This window comes from Barbus barbus (genome assembly GCF_936440315.1).
Source record: "Barbus barbus genome assembly, chromosome: 10".
Taxonomy (NCBI): domain Eukaryota; kingdom Metazoa; phylum Chordata; class Actinopteri; order Cypriniformes; family Cyprinidae; genus Barbus; species Barbus barbus.
In genome coordinates this window covers 649,860-668,637 of record NC_136738.1, presented here as the reverse complement: position 1 = coordinate 668,637, position 18,778 = coordinate 649,860, and the positions used below count along the sequence as shown (strand labels likewise).

The 18,778-nt window shown below is 37.5% G+C and overlaps 1 protein-coding gene across 1 annotated transcript in view; it reads left to right on the top strand.

Annotated features, from left to right (window-relative positions):
• Nucleotides 1-18,778, top strand: part of LOC306875755 (immunoglobulin superfamily member 3-like) — a 149,016-nt gene that overhangs the window by 71,316 nt on the left and 58,922 nt on the right. The gene's annotated exons all lie outside the window — the stretch shown is intronic.

Here is an 18,778-nt window from a genome sequence, read left to right as displayed (position 1 = left end):
CTTTGCTGCTGACCTTTTGATGATCCTGTTTAACCATACTAAGCAAAAATGACTTTAGATAAACTAATATTTATTGCTTCATTATTTTTATTTTATTGCTGAAGTGTTTAACCACCTCCTCCTGCGTTCTACTGTACAGATGTGAATTTACTTTGCCTGAGGCTTATTCCTTTCACTTTTTGGTGTGAAAGGGCTTTTATTTGCTAAAAGTAGGCCTAGATCTTTTTATATTAATAACAAACAAGCAAGCCCTGCCCAGATTTAAAAAGTAACGCAAAAGTAGCATAATGCATTACTTTCCATAATTAGTAATTTTTTTAGGTAGTAACGCAATATTGTAATGCATTACTTTTAAAAGTAACTTTCTCCACTGCTTCTGTTTCATTTTTTGCATCGATGTGAATTAACTAGACTAATAGCAAAGCGCAGTAAATGGTGAAAGCATTTGTGCTACAAACCTGTATGTTTATGATTAGGAAAATACATTAAAAATGAGGTGGATTTTATGTAGGCTAAGATTTAATAGTTTTGTTTGGTGCTAGTTTTGCATAAATTGCCTTTTTGAATTTACATTCAAGGGACAAGAACTGTGCAGAACTTGATGACAGGCGTTCAGGATGTGCTGTAATCTGCAAATTTCTGCACGGTTCTGTCAGTGCAGATTGTGTGCAAGCCCAGCCTACTCATAAGTCCAGCTGCAGAGTGTTATATTACGGATGGATCCACCGCTGTGTCGACTGCTCTCATACAAACTCACCTTTCACTTTGACACTCATCTTTTTTCGCTCTATTTTGTAGCTTCCTGTGTATTTTCTGTGCATCTCAGATTATGTCACAATAGAAACTTGACATCACAGTGTGATGAATTGACGCAAACGAACATCACAGTAACATTTTTGTATCTGTTCTCACTTATGCTGCGAGGGATGGTTAAAAATACATTTCTTTAGATATCCTATGGAAAACCGACTGCACAGAACTCAACAAAAAACAAGAGTGACTGAGAAAGGAAGTTAAAAACATCTGGTATCTGTCCACCGAGAGACACTTCCTGCTTATCTATCACTTTTGATAAACCCCTGACTAAAGATGCAGAAATCTGGAACTTCTCAAGAGTTTTTACCTGTTTGTGAAAGTATTCCCACAGTCCCTTCAGTAGAAAACGCATTAAATGCGGCAACCTTAGAAACTTTTACACAGACACTCGCACTCAGGCACTGAGCGACATGATAAAAGCAATGGATTCCCTATTCGCGCTTTATTCTGCGTAGACTTGAGAGATTGCTACTGTGAGTTTGCCAAGACTGGGTGGAGTCCTGAAAGAAGACATGAATCAGTATGGACATGCAAAAGAAAAGTTCAGTGTTTGCTTTGTGACTGAATCAGCTTTCAGTTTGTCTGTGAAAAGCTGTGAACTTTTAAAATTGAGTAAACATTGTTGCCGTATTGAGCAGCAGTCTGACTGAACCTGAACTCCAGCTGTTGGGTAGTCGATAGTCTTGCGTAGCCAGATGGCAAAGGTCTGGTCCACATTGCTGCTTATTCTGATCTAGAAATGTCCATTTAGACAGGAGGTCACCATATACCTGAAATGTAAAGCAACCAATCACAGCTCGTTTTGTTTGAAAATTGTGTTAGCTGTTTTTAGTGGCTGGTGTACCTGGTAAAAGGCATCCTTGTTTCCAGGTGGACTAATAAAAACCATGTGCAGATTAATTTTTAATGAGCAGAAAAGAACGCACGTCACATCTGTTTATCGATTTGCACTGGCTACCAATAGCTGCTCGCATAAAACTCCAGGCATTAATGTTTGCCTACAAAACCAGCACTGGCTCTGACCCCTTTACCTAAATTCAGTTCTTCAGACTTATGTGCCTCTAGAAGCTTGCGTTCTGCAAGTGAACGTAGCTGTATTGTTCATCCCAAAGAGGCACAAAATCACTTTCACAGACTTTCACATGAACTGTTCCCTCCTGCCCGACTCAATCCCAGCAGCCGAGTCCTGAGCCATCTTCAAGAATCAGCTAAAAACACATCTCTTCCATCTTTATTTGACCCTATAACTCTAGCACTCTCTATTCTAATTCTATTCTTAAAAAAAAAAAAAAAAAAACTTGTCCCTTTTAGACTTCCACTCTATTCATTTACTGCTTGTTTTTATTTTCCAATTTTTTTTGTATTCTATCGATTTGTTTTCTTTTTTATTTATTAAACCATTAACAAAAGCAAAAAAAGTCCTTAAACACTAGCTTGCTCTATTCTATTTCTATTCGATCTGTTTTCTTATTATATAATAAACTTTGCTACGTATACTGTTAAGCTGAGACTTGCTCATTTGTTGATTCTGATGGCTTTTATTGTCCTCGTTTGTAAGTCGCTTTGGATAAAAGCATCTGCTAAATGACTAAATGCATGTATGTGTGCCTTAACTCCTGGAAGTTGTGTAATGCCAGCCATTCAGATGAGGAAACGGTACATGTTTGTGTGCCGTATGCATCAGACGGTCATTGAGCAGACTGTGGGTGTGCCGCCTAAGGCTGAGACTAGGTAGTCGAGTGCTGTTTTCAGTTTGTTTTTAGGCCTCTTGATCACATTTCAGAGCTGCTGGATTTGCCTGCTGCGATATAGTGCTGGTGCTTATGTGGGGAACAGGTTTTATTTTAGTTTGCAAATATATTCACCTTTTTCTTTCCATAAAAATGGACATTTGTAAATACTATGGGTCTAGCTTCCAGCTATTTTTAGCTGTACAAAACGGCTCGTTTCGCTGCTTGATATTGAAAATTGCTATGTCTTACCATTAATTTTATTGTAGTGTTTTAATTATGAACACACTGGTTTGTAGTGCAAACAGTTTACCGTTTACTGCACGTGTTGGGCTATTCTTCTCGTTATTTCCCTACAGCGGTGAATGAACCTCTGAGTCTTGCCCATATGCTCACTTCCGCATTGAAGAAAACCTTGGATACTATACTGTTCAAAAGGGGGTCTTAAGCTTTTTTTGGTCTTATGCTCGCCAAGGCCGCGTTTTGTTTGATCAAAAATATAGTAAAACTAACTTTCTCTCTTTAATATGTTTTAAAATGTGATTTATTCCTTTGATGGCAAAGCTGAATTATGCAGCAGCCATTATTCCAGTCTTCAGTGTCACATGATCCTTCAGACAATCTTTTGGTAATACTTTATTTTAGGGTCTCTTTACTAGGAATGCATATTACTAGAATATTAGCCATTTATTAGTAGTAATTAAGCACATATTAATGCCTTATTCTACATCCCTATACCTAAACTTCACAACTACCTTACTAACCCATTAATAAGCAGCAAATAAGGAATATAAGTGAATAAGTGTTCCCTGTTCTAAAGTGTTACCAATATCGATTTGCTTCTCAAGAAACATTTCTTATCAACCGTTGTGTAACATTTTGTTCAGGAATCTTTAATGAGAAGAATTTCAAAAGAACAGTATTTATATGAAATATGATTATTTGTAAAATTCTAAATTTTATTATCACTTTTAATTAATTTAATTTAAGTTATCTTACTGATGCCAAACTTTTGAACGGTAGTGTATATGTTTCATTTTGGTGATTTAATGTTTTTTTAATGACACTTTAAACCAATTGGAATCGCGTGCATGCGTTTTAAATGAATGCATGCTGGTATATTTAGGTGCATTATGTCTTTATTTTTTCACTGCTATTTTCAATTTATTCTAATCAATTCAGTTTTGTGGTTTGAAAAGTTTGTGGTGAAGGGAGAAACGTCTTTTTATTTTTAGTGTTTTTTTTTTTAAATTCCATAAATATTTGAGGTGCAGATTTTATCAGAACACAACTGAACAGCTCATGACTGTAACGCTGTATGCTGAGGCGCATTTCCTTTGATTTGCACCATGCCTCCCATGACCTCCACCCCTTCCACACACCATGCATCTATTCTTTCCCTTCTCCGCCTCCATCGCTCTTCTCTAATCGGCCTTTCTCTTTCCTCCCATATCCACCCGCCATCTGTGATTCACCATTCTTTCAATGTCTATAGCTTTCTATTCCTGTCATTTGAGATTGTGTGTGCAGAAGCATTAATGTGGATGTGTGTGAGGGCATGGTTTGTGCGTTCCTTCCTCTGGCCATGTATGGCGATTTCTTCATAATGCTTCATAGTGATTAGAAAGGACCAGATAACAGTAATTACCAGATTTTGACTTATTCTAGGCAAGAAATTGTCCCATGCAAAACACACTAGCTATCGAGAGTATTGTGAGTTATTGCTATTTAACAGGTTGCTAGGTTGTTCTGAGTGGTTGCTAGGGCATTTCTAAGCCTATTGGCTCCAAAAAACACATAAGAATACCAGAGGCAAAAGCATGTTTGATGATAATGTTAGATTAAGGCCATAAGGTGCTGGGAAAGTTGATGTAATATTTAATTATTGCTTATGGCATGTGTTTTTGAACAGTTTTGGTGGATGTGAGATGAGCCAGACCTGCTGAAATGAGCTGGAACACTTTAATATATGGACCGATTCTCACTAATAACTAGTTGCTTATTAGTATGCTTATTATTAACATATTGACTGTTTATTAGTACTTATAAAGCACATATTCTGCATAAGCATATGTGACCCTTGACCATAAAACCAGTCATAAGGGTCAATTTTTCGAAACTGAGATTTATACATAATCAGAAAGCTGAATAAATAATCTTTCCATTGATGTATGGTTTGTTATGATCAGAGAATATTTGAAAATCTGGAATCTGAGGGTGCAAAAAAAAATCTAAATATTGAGAAAATCACCTTTAAAGTTGTTCAAATGAAGTTCTTAGCAATGCATATTACTAATCAAAAATTTACAGTAGGAAATTTACATAATATGTTCATGGAACATGATCTTTACTTAATATCCTAATGATTTTTGGCATAAAAGAAAAATGTATAATTTTGACCCATACAGTGTATTTTTGGCTATTGCTACAAATATACTCCAGCGACTTAAGACTGCTTTTGTGCTCCAGGGTCACATATTCTACATCTCTAATCCTGCCCAGTATCTAAACTTAATAACTACCTTACTAACTATTAATAAGCAACAAATTAAGAGTTTGAGGCAAAAGTCATAGTTAATGGTTTGTTAATAGCGATAATTGGATGTTAAAATGTGACCAGATGTTGTACTGCTTAATATTGTTGTCGAAACTGTGAATATTTCTGGGTTTTTTGCATCTGTATTATATAGTTTTTTCCTTCTTGCATATTACTTTTCTTTTTCAGTTGTGTGTGTGTGTGTGTGTGTGTGTGTGTGTGTGTGTGTTATTATTGCCTTATTGGCATGTCTTGTATACATGTGTACTTGGTTCGCCTCAACACACATTTATGAAAAAGCTGTTTTGATTCTTGGGGGCAGGTATAAAAAGAGCCAGTCACTGAGGTGCTTTAGCCTTATTTACTCTGTGTTTCCACTCACCAAACCAATTACTGCTCTCTCATCGAGTTCATATTGTTTGACCTTTATCAGAGAGAGAAAATGAGAGCGAATCAGAGAGACACTGTGTGTTCCTGGAGGAGAAACGAGCAGCATTCATTCTCATATCCCCATATATTCAATATTTCAGAATGCAATTAGAGGAGCTAATTATCTTAGCAGCCTTTACTATGGCTGCGGCTCTGATGGTCTCTAATTAGATTTGGAGTGGAGAGAAACCCCCATAGAGTTCCCACATATACTCCAAAACAGCAGAGAAAGTCTTAATTGTTCTGTTTCAGACATGGGTGAAATATGTTGGTAACATTGTTCGTTCTTTGGTGTTTGTTCTTTTCACGTCAGTCTCCTGTTGTTGTGTGGGTCCACGTGTCACTTGCTCTCTCGTCCAAAGACACCACAAACACAAACCTAACATAAACACAAAATACTGGTTCATTATGAAGCGACACAGCAGCAGGAGACGGCTGGCAGTCCTGTTTTAAAAAGCTAAATGTGGTTTCTGAATATTCACAGTTCATTTGTTAAGGTTATTGGCACAGAATGCTTTAATTTCTAACTAAATCAGTAAGTAATAAGCAAGTAAATAAATAATAAAACTTCACAAAAAAGGAAATGTTTAATTATTGTGTAAAATAAGTATTCATTCCAATTCAGAAATTGATTTGTGAAATAATAAGAATTCACAAGAAATAACATGTCTGTATATTATTATGATTATTATGTTTTTGTCTAATATTATTCATTCCACTTCAGCAAATTATTATAAATAATAATAATAATAATAATAATAATACCTTCAAAATATTATTGTTGTTATCATTGATATACATTTTATTTATTTATTATATAATAATAATAATAATAATAATTTACAAAACATGTCTTATTATTATTATTATTATTATGTTTTTGCCTAATGTTAATTATTCCAATTCAGCAGATTTGTCTCCTCTCATTAAGTGATAAACATTTTATATTTTTGTATAATAATAATAATAATAATAGTAGTAGCAATAATAATAATAATGCTATTTTTGTCTAAAATAAATATTTATTTTACTTCAGCAATTCTGTCTCCTCTACTTTTATAAAGTTTTTATTATTTATACATCAGCCTTATTTTGGCCATCAGCCAGCCTCTCTAGATATGGTTATGAATCAATAAATACCCCTTTTAGTTGAGTATACTAACACAAACCATCTCCCACATATACCTCTTCATGCTGAACGTCTGTAGGTGGAATATTGTTGCTGTAATTCATGTTTGGAGACAGTGGGATTAATGTAGGCAGTGCAAACTGTAAAACTCACCCAGCAGTCGCTCACACTCAGCCTACAGCTTTATTTCTTTAGCAAGCCAATGCAAATGACATTTACCTCTTTACTGTCTAAACAGAGTGAAGTATATTTATATCTCTGGGAGAGAGACAGCGATTCCAGCTTGATAGTGTCTAAAAATGTGAAGCGAGTTATTCTTTCCTCACAGCTCTGGAGATTCATTAGGTATTATTGAAACGTTCATGATTGAGTGTTTGAACTCCTGAATAAGCAGTAAGTGTCGGCTCGAGTGGGTTTGCGTTTCTGCCACAGTACTTGAGCGGGTGCGTTTCAATCTTCTTGTCTGTGTTCCCACAGAGGGTCGGCTGTCACGCTGCTCTCCGCAGAACCCCAGCAGAACACTGCCTTAATGTTGAAGACAGGAATCACGGCTTTCCTCTCTGGGGAATGCTGCTGAATGTTTAGCTCTTTAAGACGGTGTTTTCAACCTTCAGAAAAGGAAAGGGAGAAGAAAAAAACCGGCGGCTGGATTTGAGAGCAGATCTCATTTGAGTCTGGCATACTGATGTCTTCCCCTGGGCAGGGTGGGTTTAATGACAGCATGGAAGCGCTTCCAAATGCTCCCAGCACTCTTTACTCGGAGCAGGCTTCCGGAAAGCCTTGTGTGATTGTGCATAGATCACTGGATAGTGACTAATGACTCCAGTGGTTTGGAGTTTTTTTCTTTCTCAATGGCTGTTATGAATCGAGAGCTCTTGAACCTGATTCATGTGGGTCTCTGTTCCCTCTCAAGACCGATTCTCCACGGCTTTAATTGGAAGATTGTGTAGTGCTATGTGATCTCGATCTCATTCTTCTCTTTTGTGTGTGTGTGTGTGTGTGTGTGTGTGTGTTCTCTATTGATTGTGTGCTGGTTTGATCATTATCTGATTCATCCTGAAGCTCTGCTCTGTTGTGGAGACCGAGAGGTCAAGGTTTTTCTGTTTAGCATGGTCCATTTAGCCCCTGCTGATAGATTCTGTAACTAGATCATTATGGTGGCGTTAAAGCATCCTTTTACATTTACCCTCATTCAAAAGTATAGGCTTGTTTCTGATTTTTGATTTTATTATATTAAAATGAATGAATATATTAATGAAAATGTATTATATTATAATCTATTATATTTTATATTCGGTGTATACTGGCATCCCTTTGACCCTGCTTAGGACAAATTTGGAAAATGGATGGATGTATGATATTATATGGAAACATTAAACCATAAAAAATAATCATTAAAATTAATATATGTAAAAATAAGAAAAATACAGTACTTTGTTTTGAACAAAAGAGTTCAAATTTTGCTTATTTTAATTTTATTTTGACCTACACTTTTAACGAGGGTTATATTATTAAAAATATATTTTATATGAATGAATTTATTAATGAAAATGTATGATATTATATAACCCTGCATACACTGAAAAAATAATGTATGTAAATATAAGAAAAATAACATTTCTTATATTTTTTTGAACAAAAGAGTTTATATTTTGCTTATTTAAATATTATTTTGACCTAAATTATTATTTTAACAAGTTTTATATGATTGTTTATCTTATTCTCTTATTGTATTTATGGTAACACTTTAGAATAAGGTACACTTATTCACTAACTATGACTTTTCCCTCGATAAACTCCTAATTTGCTGCTCATTAATAGTTAGTAAGGTAGTTATTAAGTTTAGGTGTTGGGTAGGATTAGGGATGTAGAATAAGGCATTAATATGTGCTTAATTACTACTAATAAATGGCTAATATTCTATTAATATGCATGCTAATTAGCAACTAATTAAGAGACCCTAAAATAAAGTGTTACCGTTTTTAATATATTTTATATTATGGTACCAAACCACAAAAATAAAAAATAAATAAATTAAAACAAATATGTTCATTCATCATATCATATCATATCTTTTAGTTTAGGCTTTCCATTCTTGATGAGAGATTATGAAATGATTCATAATGTGTGTCATGACATCACATTCCTGCAGCTTGCGATCAGTCACATGACCCATACAGCTCAGATGATTGGCCGAAAAGCAACCTGTTGTGTGTCTCTCTCATATTCAAGAGGTCCTTTAATCAGTGCTTTCTATGGCTTAAGCTAGAATAATGAACCACCCCATCAGTGCGGGAGAAAGAAAGGAGTGACAATGACCCCTTGCATTACATCTATCACAGCTCCTTGACCTTTATCTCCTCCATCCTCCAGTCCTCTCTTCATGTAGCTGTGTGCATGTGCTGGTTGTATAATTGGAGGCACGTATCATGGGTACCAAAAACTTCACCTTCCATGATGTTGCTCTGCTCCCGTTCACATCTCAGTATTCGATGACATCCAGAAACATTTTAATTCAACACAGAGGCCTATGTGGCTGTGTATTGGAATAGCAAGAGAGAGAGAGAAAGAGCAGGGCTGTGGGGCAGAGAGGAAGGCATGGGAAAACAAGGTTGAATTGAAACAGACTATATAAATAAAAGTCTGGTGGTGCACTGGGCTGACAGACAGTCTGATTTGGTGTCTGCGTCTGTCGGAGGGAACGAGAGACTGAGAGTGAATAGATGTAGTGTTTTCTTCCTCTCTTTCCACTGTGCTTTTGATGTGACAGAGAATTGCAGCTCTCCCACTGAGTGTGGGGTATACAGTTGTTGTTCTGACGACCTCTTTAAATCTCTTCTGTCCCTGTCTATCTACTCACCTCTCTATTCCACTCACACTTTGCCAATTATTTTGCTCTCAGCAGCTGTGTGATTGCACTTAAAACGCTGGCCAGAAGGAGAACTGCTCACCCTTTGAAAGAGGGCAGGATGAAGAAAAAAATAGAAGGAGATTTTGTAGATAATGGGATTGAATGAGTCAGGGCAGGTGAAAATCTGGAGGGCGGAGAGGCATTTTGTTGACACAAGCTGCAAAACCTAGTGTGCTGCCTACATAGATGTCTGAGACGTCTTACCCTGCTGAGGAAAAAACATCAAAATCAGACTAAGGTGGTTTTCTGTTCTTAACAAATAGACTTCCACAGTGACCAAGCTGACATGTGCCCAAAACACTTAAACAATTGTGATTTGTTGTTTTTTCCTTGCCTTAGAAGATACATCAGAAATTAACATCAACAGGGTTCCCTTGACAAAAAAACTGTATGATTTTGCATTGGCTTTTGGATTATTGTAGTTTAGTTTATTTCATTTAGGGACAATGTACAACAAAAGTGTTGTGCCGGAGTTAGCTATAAAGCTAATTTGCATCTGCAGTCCCTGGGCAGGATTTTGTTACAAAATTACAATATTCAGTCACAAACAATACAATACATTCAATATCACATGAAGAGTTCATTTGCAAAAACCGATAAACGCCACTTAAAAAAAAAAAGAAGAGCTGATTGCCGTGCATTATTCTCCACATATAGCGCGATCTGAACCCTAAACATGTTTTGTCAAAATAGCCGGGATTGTGAACTCTCAAGGCATCACGGATTTATGTTTTACTGCAGAAGCCGACAAGCGCCCTTGTTTGCAAACAGAAGCCGATAAATCCATTCTAGCGAATCAGTGCGCTGTATTCAGGTCAGGTGACACGGCTACTTTCACTTTGAAAAGACGTGCTAGCTGACTAAAAGTGATCAAGGATGGATAAATTCAACGAATTTGATGAACCTGTGATATCTTCTTCAGGGCGTAAAAGGAAAATAAAAGCTGAAATGTTTTCAAGGAGCGTTACAATGGTGAGGGAAAACTGCGTATGATCACATCCATACAGTCTATGATCACAACAACAAACAATTGTCAGGTGTCTATTGTGAGGTGTCTCAGATTACAAAGATTACAAAGATTTAAAACTCTGAAACATGAAATGTGGAGTTATTGCTATAAATGCATGAAATGTGGAGCTTTTGCTATAAAACAAACTTTTAATATGTAAAAAAAAAATACTTTCAATGAACTTTAATTTTGTAAATTACCTGTATTTGTGCAAGATATTATTACTTTATTAAAACAACCCAACTGCAGTTTGATTGATATTACTTGGAATGCGCAATAAAAAAAATGAGATTTTCTAAAAAAAAAAAAAAAATCGGTTTTTGCAAATGAACTCTTCACATCATACTCCATTAAATAAAAAAAAGCAAGTCAATGATCGCATATTTGATTTTCCTTAAGTCATACTTTAAGCGTAGTTTTAAAAATACTAAATGTTGTGCACGTTTTAATATAAACAGGTATTAAATTCCATCTTTCTGCTGCTCTAACTGAAAAAGCTGATTGTCCAAAAACAGTTTTCTTAAATTTAGTTGAACAGTCACTTCTAGCTGACGATCTAGTCTGCCTGATATTGTCCTTACAGAAAGTCACACAACAAACGTTTGACTTTTACACTTTTTGTTCATCAAGATAATCTTCAAAATGAACACAGTTTGTATTATTATAAGCTGAAATACAGACTCCAGAAGGAAAAAGCTAAAGTTAGGTTCAATGACTTTAATGGTTGAATAACTTCAATGTCACCACCACTACGATTTTGATAACTCTTTCAATGTTTACTGTAATAATTGACAAGTTGGACAGTTTGAGTTGGAATAGTTTTCAAGAGCATGAGTACAAACAATGAGGCTTTAAAAGTGGATGTAGATGTGTTGATGAATGTCCCAGACAACCTTGGTAGATCCATTTAGCCACCTGTTTGCAACAACCTTTTTTGAGACAAGTAAAATAAAAGCGCACGAGTATGGTATTACTGATGTTGTAGAATAAAACATGAAAATATCTTGAGCTTGGGTTACCCACAGACCTTATTTTAGGCATTAAAGGAGTCATATGATGTGATTTCAAGTATTCCTTTCTCTTTGGAGTGTTACAAGCTGTTTGTGCATAGATAAGATCCCTGAAGTTACAAAGACTAAAGTCTCAAAACCAAAGAGATATTCTTTATAAAAGTTAAGACTCGACCACGCCCTCCTAAAACGGCTCATTCAAACACACCCCACATGTCTACGTCACTGTGTGGGGAGATTTGCAAAACACTGCCCAAACGTATACGCAGTATAAGAGGGTGTGATTTTTATTCTGGCTGTAGTGTTGTTGCTGCCGCCGGCGTCATGTCCTGGAGACGCTGTGTTTCATTGTGAAAGTGAAACTACTTTGTTTGGGCTTCCAAAAGAGCACAAAACTAGAAATCAGTGGTTAAGTTGTATTTACAACACTGTTCCAGAACAGTTCAACCCAAATATTAGAGTGTGTGCAGCGCATTTTACAGAGGACTGTTTCCTGAACCTGGTAGAGTAGCCTACAATGCTGGCTGCACAAAGCCTGTTTCTATAAAGTGAGGCAATTCCAACTTTGCAAGGACAGTCTGGCACTTCTTAGATTCCATTTATGATTTCGGATGTAAATATAGTACAGTGTGTAGGAAGTATACAGCACTGTAGCTCACTAGGATTTGGAACAGAGTCAGATTTTACAGTAGTGCGTCTCTGAATTCACAACACACCAACCAGCCTGCTGAAATGCCCCCTACAGGGCTTTCCTTATGTCCGTTACAGACTGCATTCGAGCAGCTTCTCTTTGCTATTATGTGTCGTTCTCCTTCATCTCATGTTTTGAGGATGTTGCTGCATTATTGAGAGGAGCAAGGTGTTTCCTACTTAACCTTCCTCTAATTGTTAAATGAATCCTTAACTTGTTTGCATTTGCATTAACTGCTGGATTGTTCATTTTCAGGCTTCACTTGGCAGAGCGGTGTGTTTCATATTATAATGGAGATGAGGTTAGAAGAGAGTAGTTCATTTGCTGGAGCACCAGGAGGGATAAGCACTCGCTTTTTAGCATTTGTCTTCGCTCATCTGCACGGCAAATTGAATTGCAGTCGCCGATAAGAGAATGCAAGTTAGCGCTCGTGTTAACCTCTGATACCTATTCAGGTCGCTTACTTGTTAAGTGCTGCATGGGTTTTATGGTTAGCCCCTCACCATCATCACTGCCAGCTCATACCTAGGAAAGCCAGGTGTCGCAGGGAATTATGGATTCCCAGGGTTTTATGAATAGACACTTTTCCTAGGTGAAAATAAACTGAGAACTAATGGCCCACTAACTGACTTCCCCCACTCATAATCTTTCAAAAAGTGACTAGTGAGCTCTTTTCACCTCCGATTCAGACTGAAGTGAACTTACAAACCATGTTGTCCATACGCTTGCATGGCGGTCGGCTCTTATTTTGGTGAGATTCAATTTGATTTGCTGACACAATGAGGCAATAGTGAGAATGTCAAAAGTTGTTAATTAATTTATCACCCCTGTTGTGGTTCTGTGATGAGTGTAACAGACTCACAAGTGAGGGTTGGTAGAATTTCCCCAGCACTTCTTTAGCTGTTATTTTAAGTTGCGAAGTGGGCAGCTGGAATAAGAAGGAGTCTTTGGGGCACCTGAGTCATGCCATCTGCTCAGGTCAGGGAATTTACATAAAATTTAACAAGGTTCGGCTGCAAACTTTAGTGAATTTTGCTCGTCTGATTGCTTTCAAGTTAATAGATGGCACAGACCAGTGGGATAAGAATGGTCTGAACAGAGATCTCAAACCAAGTGCAAGCCAGATCTAGAATCATCATCTTGCCCTGCAGGCTGCATCTCATTTCCAAGTTTGTGCCCCTGGCATTACACCAGCATGTCAGCCCTAAACCGGTCCAGATAGTGGTCACAGAATCTGAGATGCCTGACATCAGTGCTATGACAATTAGGGCTGAACGATTAATTGCATTTGCGATAAACACGATTTTTCAACCGCAGTGGCTGCGATTACACTTTCACGTGACACACGAGAGTAAAGAGGTGTGTTCAACTTGAAGATCGATCAGTGTATGACATCAAAGTACGGCGAGAGAAAGCATAAGAGACGTCCGCTCTCTTATAGCTCTCGCGGTACTTTGACGACACACAGCGATCGGTCTAGCAGCGCTGCTTCAAGTCGAACACATCTAAGCAGTCTTCAGAGGATGCATCAAGTTGGCACGCTACAGTGTTGCCAAGTCTGCGGTTTTCCTCCAAAAATGTGATATTTAGCCCCTGGAGTGTGAATCTTACCAGGGGAACCCCTCCAAAAAATTTGTATTTTACTCCCCGGAATGCGATTTTTACCGGTGGACCCCCCTCGAAACGCGATTAGGCTAGGTTAGATTAGTCTTAGGCTAGAAACGCGATTAGGGTGCAGCAGGCACAATGATATGACGCAGCGCCTGAAAGTAGTCCCCAGCTATATCATAACCGTGGGACTACTTTCAGGCGCTGTGTAATATCAATGCGCCTGCTGCACCCATGATATAGCAGCAGAGTTCCTTGATTATTACGCCGGAATGAGAGTATAGTTCCTAGCCACATCGCCCTAGAAAATCACAACTTTTCATTTTCCGTCGGTCTTGGTACACGATGTAACTACAGAAGAGTCAAGCTTTAAATAGGAAAATTATCGAAACTCTTTGATCATTTTTGAGCGAGATGCTAATGGTCTAATCCGATTCAATGATCTATGCTAAGCTACGCTAAAAGTGCTACCGCCAGACCCGGAGATCGGCTGAATGGATTCAAAAATGGGAAAACTCAACTGTTAAACTCTTGGAGTTTTCCTTTTAAGTGGAAAAAAGTGGAGCGTTCCTTTAAGTCTTTAATGTCACATGATCCTTCAGAAATCATGTCATTATCTTTTGTGGAAACTGTGATGCATTATTATTTAATTATTTTTGATGATTAGAAAGTTCAAGAACAGCATTTATTTGAAATAGAAATCTTTTTACGGTCACATTTTATAAATTTAATTTGTCCATTCTGAATAAAAGTATTAATTTCTTTTTTTTAAATTACTGACCCTAAATTGTTGAACAATAACCTATATTCCATATTTGTTTAATTATCATTTGAAACTTTTAAACCGTAGTCTCACAGGCTTTAAAAAGCAAAATCAAAGACAGATTTGTTGATTGTAATGGGAATGACGTAATTACTTAAACGTCACACACCATTGTTGACAATGGCACAATTTTGCACATTTAATATAGAATTCAACTAAATGTGCATATAGTGGCTGTTTAACGGCTTTGAACATGGCTCATCCAGTAGCATTTATAATGTAAAAGTGTTTCATTTATTTTTAACTCGCATTATGTAATGTGAGGCATGCACTGATGCCTCATTCATAATTTATTTATTATGAATAATTTTATCTTTTGTCTGTCTTCCATCAAGCTAGTCCAAAGTACACTTAAAAAAATATAAAATATATACCTGGCTGAATTATCTATAAAAGTGTGTATTTTCCATACCTCACATCCGTTGACTTCTTATACCAGAAGGACATGACCAATTTTGATCTCAAGCAAATTACGGTAGTGTTAAACAACCATCACCGACTGAGAGCGCTCTATTTCTCCGTCAGCCCTGGTGTGCTTGTGAATTGAGTGCTAATAGCATTAGACTAGCACTAGCTTTGCGCTTCAGGCCTGATTTGGTAACTTAACTTGGAGAGCCAGTAGTTTGATGCCATCAATATCTTTGACATTACAAGTTGAGGATTTAATGTTGGCATGGAAACAGCCAGGGTCCTTGTTGAGTAGTTGTTATGGTAACGAGCGTGTTTCTGTAGAATATGATATCTGATATTTCAGTATCGATCGTGTTTCCTCCGGAGACTCTGGGTTTCTTGTTTGTTTAGCATGCGTTTATGCTAAGATGAAGAACCCTTATTGAGTTTTCCCATTACTTGCATCATAATGCATGATGGTTGTATGAAGCCAGCGATGAGTGCGGGGGTGTACGTGGCTCTACAGTAGTGAAGATTGTCCCTCAGGTCCTCGCCTACATACCAACACACACTCGCACTCCTCCACAAAGGCGCTTGAGCTCTTTCACACTCCTACACCATCATCTACTCTTCGAGATGCACACAACAGATGGAAGAATAATCAGATGCCCAAATGGAAAGTCCCTCTATTTTTATCCTCGTGTTTCCCCACCTCGGTTGTGATCCGTGAGGTGGTTGTTCGTCACCTTGGGCTTTCTTATTAAAAAACCCAGCGGAGGGCCGCTGCCTCAGTCTCTCAGCCCTCCCTTTCAGCCTCATTTCACTATATTTTGCTTCTTTATTCTCACTTTCTGTCTCTGTGTCTAACATCTGTGCTTCTTCAAAGCGACGCTGAAGTAACCTGCAGTTAAACAGTGCCGTCTTTCCTCTGGTTCTTTCATTTCTTACCCCTTGTTTCATTTGCATCGCTGCCGCCTGCTGTTCCTCCTCCGTCACTCATCTCTCCCTCACGCAGTCTTTCTCCCATTTCATTAGTTTTATATAAGCCGTGTCCCCACCCCGCTCGCTGTTGTTTCATTAGCGTCGCGTACCTTTTGTGTGGCTTGTGCGCTCCAGCTCAGGAGTGGTAATCTGTGAGCAAACATGAAGTTGAATAATTGAGCTCTCGTCCGCAGATGTCCTCAATGCCTGTGCAGGTAAACCAAGAGGATTCATTTTCTCAGCGCAGAAACGTCGAAGGAGTGTATGTGTGAGTCCGCTCGCTCAGTTCAATAGGTTTTCATTTATTCAGGGCCTTTCGCACACACACAGAGAGAGAGAGAGAGAGAGAGAGGCTGATTGATTCATAAAGGCTTTATACAGCTCTCTATAAAGGCTCATTTTTAGAGAGTTTGAAGGCCTCTGTTTAAGATTATAATGTCATCAAGTGTCCCATGCTGAACCAAGTTGCTCATTCTGCAGTTTTATTTATTATTTTTTTAAGAAAAGCATGTGCTGTAATGTGTTAAATGGAGCTGAGTGTACTGTTCTCTTATTGCTACTGTAGCTGAATGTATAATCGCATTAGTGATCGTATTAGGCTTTGCTTTTATGCTTTTGGCAGGCACTTTTTGTCTATGTACACTCTATATGTCTATCATATTGGTTATCAGTCAGTACTAATATATATATATTATATTATAGTTATTGCCAATATTATTACCCCCAATTAATGACACCCCAACATGCAGTAAAATAAAACACCCAGCAATAAAATTAAATTAATAATAGAAATTTTACACAAGGAGCCCATGAGTGAGAATCAGTTTTTGTTTTATACAGTACATTATGATGTTGTGATACATATATTCACTTGTACTATAGCATTTTAATTTTAGTTTATTTAAATTTATTTAAACAAAATAATATATAACTTCAGCCATTTATCAGTTATGGGCTATAACATCAAACAGTAGAAACTGTAGAAATGTGCATTCCTACTTTTTTATAATACGACTTACAAATTAGGCCTAGGCCTATGTGTTTAAGCAATTAATGCATTCACTGCATATTAAACCCATAACTTTGTCATCGCTAACACCATCCATGTGCTAGCATGTTAAGCTACAGGAATGCGTTCCAATCTCAGGCAGACAGTTAATGTCACTTTAACCCTTTAATTGTTTGATCTTCATTAGATATACTTCAGCCTGATTGTTGTCAAGCAATCATAAGCCTGGTACATGCATCAAACCATATGAAAACCATTTTAGCAAGGTGCACAGTGCACCAGGAACATTTCATTACATGCTACTCCAAACACTGGCTGGATGCATTTACATTGGACCTGCTCCAGTGCTGGACTCATGGAAGCGGTGACAAGGTGCAGAAAGCAGCAGATGCAGCTCATCACACACTGCCAGCAGGATCACATTTCCATGCCACTCCTATGATCAGCCTGGAGCTGAGCCAGTGATGTAAGATCCATCCATAAGCACATAGTTTTGTTATACTTTTATGGCCACACTTATTTTTGGGAAGTCATTTAAATAAATTTTCATCTCTGCTACAGTTGAGGAAAAGGTTTGATCGTAATCTACAAATAGTCATGCTTAAATAACTATAAAGTTACTTTTATTTTTGCTAAAGGCCTGCTATATTTAGGTGTGCTATATCTGCTATATTTGTGTTTTTTTCAGTTTTTTTTCTTAAAGTGTCCTGGAGAAGGAAACTTGAGGCATTGGAGACACTGTCAGCTGTCAGCGCCTCATTCAAATAAATATTGTGGCTGCAGTTTTCAAGATGTCGCACAGGTTTATTTCCAGGATTTTGGTTTGTCACAAAAATCCATTTCTCGCGCAGTGATGTCAGAGCAGTTTTTTGTTAGCTGCCTGTGAGACACCGTTCCCAGGCTGAAGATCTGACTGGTGCTAATCAGTGTTAGCACCATGCGGAGACGTCTAGCGGTAATTGGATGCAGAATATCATGTTGTGGTGGCTCGGCACTAAAGGATGGTAGCGTGGTGTCAGAGATGTGCTGGAATGCCCTGCTGCTCAGCTGGAGTGTGTGAGTGAGTGTGGGTTCGGGCCGCACGTTCACATAGCAAGCTGTCCATGAAAAAAAGAAATCTCTGTTTGTATGTTTGGTTTATCTGCAGTAACGGGTCTGCACTGCTTTCATGCTTCCCCAGCTTCATGCAAACATATCCATGTGCATCTGCAGCATGTTGTGTGAGCCTATGGCACTGTACACAAGAGAAAGAGGAAAACTGTGTAGACTAAACCCATAAGGGCCAGAAACACGCTAAAGGCAAGTAAACAAATGCATACTTAGTGTCCTCTTACAAACCCTATAGTACTCTAGACAGTGTTACATTTATATTTAAATAGATGTGCCTTAAACCAGATGTGCTGTAAGTTAATATGAAAATATTATATTTGGTACACCTGTAGCTTCTCTCATGCAAATGCTGAGAATAACAGTGTGAGCTTACATTTCAGTCTGACACATTCTGGAATACAATGTTAAACGAAATTGAGTGTGTGCAGCTAGTAGGGATCAATGTTGTTGCTGTATTGTAAAACTATATATATATAGTGGCAAGTAAATAAAAGAAATGTTTAAATTGATATACTAAACATACTAAAGGTAAACCTTAAATAAAAAAGCTAAAAATAATAATAATAATAAATATATATTTTTTTAATTAATATCAC